Source organism: Leptodactylus fuscus, chromosome 5 (genome assembly GCF_031893055.1).
Source record: "Leptodactylus fuscus isolate aLepFus1 chromosome 5, aLepFus1.hap2, whole genome shotgun sequence".
Classification (NCBI taxonomy): Eukaryota; Metazoa; Chordata; class Amphibia; order Anura; family Leptodactylidae; genus Leptodactylus; species Leptodactylus fuscus.
In genome coordinates, this window is record NC_134269.1 from 16,940,187 (window position 1) to 16,951,745 (window position 11,559).

Genomic DNA, 11,559 nt, shown 5'->3' on the forward strand with positions numbered 1-11,559 from the left:
TGGAACAGGCAGTATTTCTGAGAATACTACCCTGGAGGTCCTTGCCTTCAACTTGCTCCCTAAATCCCTGAAATCATTTTTAAGGACCTTCCACCTACCGCTAACTTTGTCATTTGTGCCAACGTGCACCATGACCGCTGGATCCACACCAGCCCCACCCAGTAATCTGTCAACCCGATCCGCGATATGTCGAACTCGAGCGCCAGGAAGGCAACACACCGTGCGACGATCCCGGTCTTTGTGACAGATTGCCCTATCTGTTCCCCTAATAATTGAATCTCCCACTACCAGCACCTGTCTAGTCTTCTCTGCGCTCCTATCCCCCTTCTTACTGGAGCAGACATTCCCCTGGCTTTCAGAGGAAGTATCGTGCTGCAGCAATGTTACCCCTGTACTAACATCCCCCTCATCTGCCAATTTAGCAAACTTGTTGGGGTGTGCCAGTTCAGGACTAACCTCCCTGGCACTCTTCCCTCTACCCCGCTGGTTTCTAACTGTCACCCAGCTAGCTGCCTCAAGTTCCTGCACCTCCATGCTTCCATCCCCCTCTGCACTTGCCCCAATGAGATGTTGCTCTGTGAGCATCAAACTCCTTTCCAAGTTACCAATGGATCGCAGTGTTTCAATTCGCCCATTTAGATCCATGATCTGGGCTTCCAAATGTGCAATGTGATTGCATCTTTCACAACAGTATGCCCCCTCAAGCGGCTGCTCAAGCAGAGCATACATGTTGCAAGATGCACACTGGACAGCATTGGTAAGTATGGAGCTCATCTTACCTGATGGGGAATATTACAGCAAAACACACAAATTCAAATAAAGAGTGAAAGGGTTTTCCCTGTAAAGTCCCTGAATCTGAAGTCACTTAATATTAAGTCACACTTAGGAACAAACCACACTCGCAAGCTCCCACACTCGCTTAATACTTAGCTTTTTTATAGCTGCTCCAACTAGGCCAGAAAGCTGCCACTGATCCCACTGATTCTCTGGTTGCAAAGGTTACCGTCTTGACTAATTATTTTCTATGGCTTCTGTAATGTTTTTTTTTTTTTTGTCTCACCATGAAAGACATTAGTACAGAGATGGAGGTATATACAGGGACATATACAGTGCAGCCTCCATTACCCTCACCACACTGTATATCTGATATCAGGCTGCTCCTCTCACCACAGAGCCCCCATTACATGTCACCTCCTAGCTCCACCATAGAGAGACCCTCAGTCCCCAGGATTCATGAACAATCTGCATTATACAGCAGTATATATGATATATCAGCCATGTCTGCAGTGTGTGAGGTAAATACATGAGAGGACGCTGTGACTGTATATATTCTGAGGTAATACTGCAGTATATATGATATCAGCTATATACTGCACTGTGTGAGGTAAATACATGAGGGGACTCTGTGACTGTATATATCCTGAGGTAATACAGCAGTATATATGATATATCAGCCATGTGTGTGAGGTAAATACATGAGGGGACTCAGTGACTGTATATATCCTGAGGTAATACTGCAGTATATATGATATATCAGCCATGTCTGCACTGTGTGAGGTAAATACATGAGGGGACTCTGTGACTGTATATATCCTGAGGTAATACTGCAGTATATACGATATATCAGCCATGTCTGCAGTGTGTGAGGAAAATACGAGAGGACTCTGTGACTGTATATATCCTGAGGTAATACTGCAGTATATATGATATATCAGCCATGTCTGCACTGTGTGAGGTAAATACATGAGGGGACTCTGTGACTGTATATATCCTGAGGTAATACTGCAGTATATATGATATATCAGCCATGTCTGCAGTGTGTGAGGTAAATACATGAGAGGACTCTGTGACTGTATATATCCTGAGGTAATACTGCAGTATATATGATATATCAGCCATGTCTGCAGTGTGTGAAGTAAATACATGAGAGGACTCTGTGACTGTATATATCCTGAGGTAATACTGCAGTATATACGATATATCAGCCATGTCTGCAGTGTGTGAGGAAAATACGAGAGGACTCTGTGACTGTATATATCCTGAGGTAATACTGCAGTATATACGATATATCAGCCATGTCTGCAGTGTGTGAGGTAAATACATGAGAGGACTCTGTGACTGTATATATCCTGAGGTAATACTGCAGTATATACGATATATCAGCCATGTCTGCAGTGTGTGAGGAAAATACGAGAGGACTCTGTGACTGTATATATCCTGAGGTAATACTGCAGTATATACGATATATCAGCCATGTCTGCAGTGTGTGTGAGGTAAATACATGAGAGGACTCTGTGACTGTATATATCCTGAGGTAATACTGCAGTATATATGATATATCAGCCATGTCTGCAGTGTGTGAGGAAAATACGAGAGGACTCTGTGACTATATATATCCTGAGGTAATACTGCAGTATATACGATATATCAGCCATGTCTGCAGTGTGTGAGGTAAATACATGAGGGGACTCTGTGACTGTATATATCCTGAGGTAATACTGCAGTATATACGATATATCAGCCATGTCTGCAGTGTGTGAGGTAAATACATGAGGGGACTCTGTGACTGTATATATCCTGAGGTAATACTGCAGTATATACGATATATCAGCCATGTCTGCAGTGTGTGAGGTAAATACATGAGGGGACTCTGTGACTGTATATATCCTGAACAAACAGATGATGGACCAACCCGATATACAGGTTAAAAGACAGCGCTCACCCAAGCGGTTACGGAAGTTCTTCTTTATTAAAAATATGGTATGGTACAACGCGTTTCGGACACGAAATGGTCCTTTATCAAGTGCACAATCACTGGCCTGGATGGCTCGATGCATTCCATAGCTCTTTAAAGATATTGTCAGCACTCACAGTCACAGGTAGGGCTCACCATGTAAATTCCAGATCAATTTCCAAAATAATACCACAATTTAATTCCCAAATAATACTAACTAGAGATGAGCGAACAGTGTTCTATCGAACTCATGTTCGATCGGATATTAGGCTGTTCGGCATGTTCGAATCGAATCGAACACCGTGTGGTAAAGTGCGCCATTACTCGATTCCCCTCCCACCTTCCCTGGCGCCTTTTTTGCTCCAATAACAGCGCAGGGTAGGTGGGACAGGAACTACGACACCGGTGACGTTGAAAAAAGTAGGCAAAACCCATTGGCTGCCGAAAACATGTGACCTCTAATTTAAAAGAACAGCGACGCCCAGCTTCGCGTCATTCTGAGCTTGCAATTCACCAGGGAAGGAGGTTTCCGTCCAGTTAGCTAGGGCTTAGATTCTGGGTAGGCAGGGACAGGCTAGGATAGGAAGGAGAAGACAACCAACAGCTCTTATAAGAGCTAAATTCCAGGGAGAAGCTTGTCAGTGTAACGTGGCACTGACGGGCTCAATCGCCGCAACCCAGCTTTCCCAGGATCCTGAATGGAATACACTGTCAGTGTATTCCCGTATACCCGATATATACCCCCGATACCCGTTCCAACGGTGTGCCCCCCCACCTTCACCCCAGAAATACCCTGCAAGTCCCCTAGCAATAGAATTGGGGCTATATACACCCACTATTTTTGCTACTGCCATATAGTGCCATTGTCTCACTGGGAATTCAAAGAATATATTGGGCTTACATATAACTTCAATTCCAGGAAGAAGCTTGTCAGTGTAACGTGGCACTGACGGGCTCAATCGCCGCAACCCAGCTTTCCCAGGATCCTGAATGGAATACACTGACAGTGTATTCCCGTATACCCGATATATACCCCCGATACCCGTTCCAACGGTGTGCCCCCCCACCTTCACCCCAGAAATACACTGCAAGTCCCCTAGCAATAGAATTGGGGCTATATACACCCACTACTTTTGCTACTGCCATATAGTGCCATTGTCTGACTGGGAATTCAAAGAATATATTGGGGTTACGTGCACCCACAATTTTTGCTACTGGTATATAGTGCCATTGTCTGACTGGGAATTCAAAGAATATATTGGGGTTATAAATACCCTCATTTCTTGCTACTGGTATATAGTGCCATTGTCTGACTGGGAATTCAAAGAATATATTGGGGTTACAAATACCCTCATTTCTTGCTACTGCCATATAGTGCCAGTTTCTGACTGGTAATTCAAAGAATATATTGGGGTTACGTGCACCTACAATTTTTGCTACTGGTATATAGTGCCATTGTCTGACTGGGAATTCAAAGAATATATTGGGGTTACAAATACCCTCATTTCTTGCTACTGGTATATAGTGCCATTGTCTGACTGGGAATTCAAAGAATATATTGGGGTTACAAATACCCTCATTTCTTGCTACTGCCATATAGTGCCAGTTTCTGACTGGTAATTCAAAGAATATATTGGGGTTATAAATACCCTCATTTCTTGCTACTGGTATATAGTGCCATTGTCTGACTGGGAATTCAAAGAATATATTGGGGTTATAAATAGCCTCATTTCTTGCTACTGGTATATAGTGCCATTGTCTGACTGGGAATTCAAAGAATATATTGGGGTTACAAATACCCTCATTTCTTGCTACTGCCATATAGTGCCAGTTTCTGACTGGTAATTCAAAGAATATATTGGGGTTACGTGCACCCACAATTTTTGCTACTGGTATATAGTGCTATTGTCTGACTGGGAATTCAAAGAATATATTGGGGTTACAAATACCCTCATTTCTTGCTACTGGTATATAGTGCCATTGTCTGACTGGGAATTCAAAGAATATATTGGGGTTACGTGCACCCACAATTTTTGCTACTGGTATATAGTGCCATTGTCTGACTGGGAATTCAAAGAATATATTGGGGTTACAAATACCCTCATTTCTTGCTACTGGTATATAGTGCCATTGTCTGACTGGGAATTCAAAGAATATATTGGGGTTACAAATACCCTCATTTCTTGCTACTGCCATATAGTGCCAGTTTCTGACTGGTAATTCAAAGAATATATTGGGGTTATAAATACCCTCATTTCTTGCTACTGGTATATAGTGCCATTGTCTGACTGGGAATTCAAAGAATATATTGGGGTTATAAATACCCTCATTTCTTACTACTGGTATATAGTGCCATTGTCTGACTGGGAATTCAAAGAATATATCGGGGTTACAAATACCCTCATTTCTTGCTACTGCCATATAGTGCCAGTTTCTGACTGGTAATTCAAAGAATATATTGGGGTTACGTGCACCCACAATTTTTGCTACTGGTATATAGTGCCATTGTCTGACTGGGAATTCAAAGAATATATTGGGGTTACGTGCACCCACAATTTTTGCTACTGGTATATAGTGCCATTGTCTGACTGGGAATTCAAAGAATATATTGGGGTTACAAATACCCTCATTTCTTGCTACTGCCATATAGTGCCAGTTTCTGACTGGTAATTCAAAGAATATATTGGGGTTATAAATACCCTCATTTCTTGCTACTGGTATATAGTGCCATTGTCTGACTGGGAATTCAAAGAATATATTGGGGTTATAAATACCCTCATTTCTTGCTACTGGTATATAGTGCCATTGTCTGACTGGGAATTCAAAGAATATATCGGGGTTACAAATACCCTCATTTCTTGCTACTGCCATATAGTGCCAGTTTCTGACTGGTAATTCAAAGAATATATTGGGGTTACGTGCACCCACAATTTTTGCTACTGGTATATAGTGCCATTGTCTCACTGGGAATTCAAAGAATATATTGGGGTTACAAATACCCTCATTTCTTGCTACTGGTATATAGTGCCAGTTTCTGACTGGTAATTCAAAGAATATATTGGGGTTACAAATACCCTCATTTCTTGCTACTGGTATATAGTGCCAGTTTCTGACTGGTAATTCAAAGAATATATTGGGGTTATAAATACCCTCATTTCTTGCTACTGCTATACAGTGCCATTGTCTGACTGGGAATTCAAAGAATATATTGGGGTTATAAATACGCTCATTTCTTGCTACTGGTATATAGTGCCATTGTCTGACTGGGAATTCAAAGAATATATTGGGGTTACAAATACCCTCATTTCTTGCTACTGCCATATAGTGCCAGTTTCTGACTGGTAATTCAAAGAATATATTGGGGTTACGTGCACCCACAATTTTTGCTACTGGTATATAGTGCCATTGTCTGACTGGGAATTCAAAGAATATATTGGGGTTACGTGCACCCACAATTTTTGCTACTGGTATATAGTGCCATTGTCTGACTGGGAATTCAAAGAATATATTGGGGTTACAAATACCCTCATTTCTTGCTACTGGTATATAGTGCCATTGTCTGACTGGGAATTCAAAGAATATATTGGGGTTACAAATACCCTCATTTCTTGCTACTGCCATATAGTGCCAGTTTCTGACTGGTAATTCAAAGAATATATTGGGGTTACGTGCACCCACAATTTTTGCTACTGGTATATAGTGCCATTGTCTGACTGGGAATTCAAAGAATATATTGGGGTTACGTGCACCCACAATTTTTGCTACTGGTATATAGTGCCATTGTCTGACTGGGAATTCAAAGAATATATTGGGGTTACAAATACCCTCATTTCTTGCTACTGGTATATAGTGCCATTGTCTGACTGGGAATTCAAAGAATATATTGGGGTTACAAATACCCTCATTTCTTGCTACTGCCATATAGTGCCAGTTTCTGACTGGTAATTCAAAGAATATATTGGGGTTACGTGCACCCACAATTTTTGCTACTGGTATATAGTGCCATTGTCTGACTGGGAATTCAAAGAATATATTGGGGTTACGTGCACCCACAATTTTTGCTACTGGTATATAGTGCCATTGTCTGACTGGGAATTCAAAGAATATATTGGGGTTACAAATACCCTCATTTCTTGCTACTGGTATATAGTGCCATTGTCTGACTGGGAATTCAAAGAATATATTGGGGTTACAAATACCCTCATTTCTTGCTACTGCCATATAGTGCCAGTTTCTGACTGGTAATTCAAAGAATATATTGGGGTTACGTGCACCCACAATTTTTGCTACTGGTATATAGTGCCATTGTCTGACTGGGAATTCAAAGAATATATTGGGGTTACGTGCACCCACAATTTTTGCTACTGGTATATAGTGCCATTGTCTGACTGGGAATTCAAAGAATATATTGGGGTTACAAATACCCTCATTTCTTGCTACTGGTATATAGTGCCATTGTCTGACTGGGAATTCAAAGAATATATTGGGGTTACAAATACCCTCATTTCTTGCTACTGCCATATAGTGCCAGTTTCTGACTGGTAATTCAAAGAATATATTGGGGTTATAAATACCCTCATTTCTTGCTACTGGTATATAGTGCCATTGTCTGACTGGGAATTCAAAGAATATATTGGGGTTATAAATACCCTCATTTCTTGCTACTGGTATATAGTGCCATTGTCTGACTGGGAATTCAAAGAATATATTGGGGTTACAAATACCCTCATTTCTTGCTACTGCCATATAGTGCCAGTTTCTGACTGGTAATTCAAAGAATATATTGGGGTTACGTGCACCCACAATTTTTGCTACTGGTATATAGTGCCATTGTCTGACTGGGAATTCAAAGAATATATTGGAGTTACAAATACCCTCATTTCTTGCTACTGGTATATAGTGCCATTGTCTGACTGGGAATTCAAAGAATATATTGGGGTTACAAATACCCTCATTTCTTGCTACTGGTATATAGTGCCATTGTCTGACTGGGAATTCAAAGAATATATTGGGGTTATAAATACCCTCATTTCTTGCTACTGCCATATAGTGCCAGTTTCTGACTGGTAATTCAAAGAATATATTGGGGTTATAAATACCCTCATTTCTGGCTACTGGTATATAGTGCCATTGTCTGACTGGGAATTCAAAGAATATATTGGGGTTACGTGCACCCACAATTTTTGCTACTGGTATATAGTGCCAATTTCTAACTGGGAATTCAAAATGCGCAAGGCTCCCGGAAAGGGACGTGGACGAGGCCGTGGGCGAGGTCGGGGGAATGGTTCTGGGGAGCAAGGTAGCAGTGAAGCCACAGGGCGTCCCGTGCCTACTCCTGTGGGGCAGCAAGCATTGCGCCACTCCACAGTGCCAGGGTTGCTTGCCACATTAACTAAACTGCAGGGTACAAACCTTAGTAGGCCCGAGAACCAGGAACAGGTCTTGCAATGGCTGTCAGAGAACGCTTACAGCACATTGTCCAGCAGCCAGTCAGACTCTGCCTCCTCTCCTCCTATTACCCAACAGTTTTGTCCTTCTTCCTCCCAAAATTCCCAAGCTTCACAGAACAATAACCCCAACTGTCCCTGCTCCCCAGAGCTGTTCTCTGCTCCTTTCATTGTCCCTCAACCTGCCTCTCCACGTCACGATTCCACGAACCGAACAGAGGAGCATCTGTGTCCAGATGCTCAAACACTAGAGTCTCCTCCATCTCCGTTCGATTTGGTGGTGGATGACCAGCAACCCACCCTCATCGACGATGATGTGACGCAGTTGCCGTCAGGGCATCCAGTTGACCGGCGCATTGTGCGGGAGGAGGAGATGAGACAGGAGTTGGAAGACGAAGTGGTGGATGATGAGGACACTGACCCGACCAGGACAGGGGGGATGTCAAGCGGGGAAAGTAGTGTGGATGTTGAGGCAGGTGCAGCACCAAAAAGGGTAGCTAGAGGCAGAGGCAGAGGTCAGCAGCTTAGGCGAAGCCAGGCCACACCCGGAATCTCCCAAGATGTTCCAGTTCGTACCCAGCCCCGAAAAACTCCCACCTCGAGGGCACGTTTCTCGAAGGTGTGGAGTTTTTTCAAGGAATGCGCCGAGGACAGATATAGTGTTGTCTGCACAATTTGCCTCTCGAAATTGATTAGGGGCTCTGAGAAGAGCAACCTGTCCACCACTTCAATGCGCCGTCATTTGGAATCCAAGCACTGGAATCAGTGGCAGGCAGCAACGGCAGGACAAAGGCCGCCTGCCGTTCACGCCACTGCCACTGCCTCTGCCACTGCCTCTGCCTCTGCCACTGACACTGCTGACTGTGCTGGCGATGCACTCCAGAGGACGAGCCAGGACACCACTTCATCTGCCTCCGCCACTTTGTTGACTTCTCCCTCATCCTCCCCTGTTCCTGTCTTATCTCCTTCTCCTGCACCATCAAAGGCACCATCAGGCGCTTCTTTACAACAACCCACCATCTCTCAGACATTGGAGCGGTGGCAGAAATACACTGCTAACCACCCACACGCGCAAGCCTTGAACGCCAACATCGCTAAACTGCTGGCCCAGGAGATGTTGGCGTTCCGGCTTGTTGAAACTCCCGCCTTCCTGGACCTGATGGCAACTGCGGCACCTCGCTATGCCGTCCCTAGCCGTCACTACTTCTCCCGGTGTGCCGTCCCCGCCTTGCACCAGCACGTGTCACTCAACATCAGGCGAGCCCTTAGTTCCGCGCTTTGCACAAAGGTCCACTTGACCACCGACGCGTGGACAAGTGCATGCGGACAGGGACGCTACATTTCACTGACGGCACACTGGGTGAATGTAGTTGAGGCTGGGACTGCTTCCCAAACTGGCCCGGTGTACCTCGTCTCCCCGCCTAACATTCCTGGCAGGGACACGAGAAGAACACCCCCCTCCTCCTCCTCCTCTACCGCCTCCTCCTCCGCCACCGCCTCCTCCTCCGCCACCGCCTCCTCCTCCGCCACCGCCTCCTCCTCCGCTGTTAGATTGACCCCAGCTACGAGTTGGAAACGTTGCAGCACTGGCGTTGGTAGACGTCAGCAGGCTGTGCTGAAGCTGATCAGCTTGGGGGACAGACAGCACACTGCCTCCGAGGTGAGGGATGCTCTCCTCGATGAGACGGCAATATGGTTTGAGCCGCTGCACCTGGGCCCAGGCATGGTCGTTTGTGATAACGGCCGGAACCTGGTAGCAGCTCTGGAGCTTGCCGGACTCCAACATGTTCCATGCCTGGCCCACGTCTTCAACCTAGTGGTGCAACGTTTCCTAAAGAGCTACCCCAATGTTCCAGAGCTACTGGTGAAAGTGCGGCGCATGTGCGCCCACTTTCGCAAGTCGACAGTAGCCGCTGCTAGCTTAAAATCTCTCCAGCAACGCCTGCATGTGCCACAACACCGGCTTTTGTGCGACGTCCCCACACGCTGGAACTCAACGTTTCAGATGTTGAATAGAGTGGTTGAGCAGCAGAGACCTTTGATGGAATACCAGCTACAAAACCCTAGGGTGCCACAAAGTCAGCTGCCTCAGTTTCACATCCATGAGTGGCCATGGATGAGAGACCTTTGTGACATCCTACGGGTCTTTGAGGAGTCCACAAGGAGGGTGAGCTCTGAGGATGCGATGGTGAGCCTTACAATCCCGCTCTTGTGTGTTCTGAGAGAATCCCTGATTGACATCAGGGATAACTCAGATCACACAGAGGAGTCAGGGATAGCATCCGATCCGTCACAGCTGGAGAGTAGGTCCACACATCTGTCCGCTTCATCGCGTTTAATGGAGGAGGAGGAGGAGGAGGAAGAAGAGTTGTCCGATGATGTGATGGTGATACAGGAGGCTTAATCATGGAGGACAACCAGTACTGGATCTTTGCTATCCTTGACCCCCGGTATAAAAACAACATCTCGTCTTTTATTCCGGTAGAGGGGAGGGCCAATCGCATCAATGCTTGCCACAGGCAATTGGTGCAGAATATGATGGAGATGTTTCCAGCATGTGACGTTGGCAGCAGGGAGGGCAGTTCCTCCAGTAGGCAACCAAGTTCTCACCGGTCCACACAAACGAGGGGCACACTGTCTAAGGTCTGGGATACCTTGATGGCACCCCCTCGCCAAAGTGCCGCCACGGAGGGTCCTAGTGTCACCAGGCGTGAGAAGTATAGGCGCATGTTGCGGGAATACCTTTCCGACCACAGCCCTGTCCTCTCCGACCCCTCTGCGCCCTACACGTATTGGGTGTCGAAGTTGGACCTGTGGCTTGAACTTGCCCTATATGCCTTGGAGGTGCTGTCCTGTCCTGCCGCCAGCGTCCTATCTGAGAGGGTGTTCAGTGCAGCCGGTGGCATCATCACTGACAAGCGCACCCGTCTGTCAGCTGAGAGTGCCGACCGGCTCACTTTGATAAAAATGAACCACCACTGGATAGAGCCTTCATTTTTGGGCCCACCTGTGTAAAGCACCCCAACATGAAACTCCATGTCTGTACTCAACCTCTCCAATTCCTCCGCATCCTCATACTCATCCACCATAAGCGTTGCACAATTCTGCTAATACTAGGCTCCCTCCACCCTGATTTCCCCCAACTCTGCTGGTTAGAGGCTCCCTCCACCCTGATTTCCACCAACTCTGCTGGTTAGAGGCTCCCTCCACCCTGCTTTCCCACAACTCTGCTGGTTAGAGGCTCCCTCCACCCTGCTTTCCCACAACTCTGCTGGTTAGAGGCTCCCTCCACCCTGATTTCCACCAACTCTGCTGGTTAGAGGCTCCCTCCACCCTGATTTCCACCAACTCTGCTGGTTAGAGGCTCCCTCCACTCTG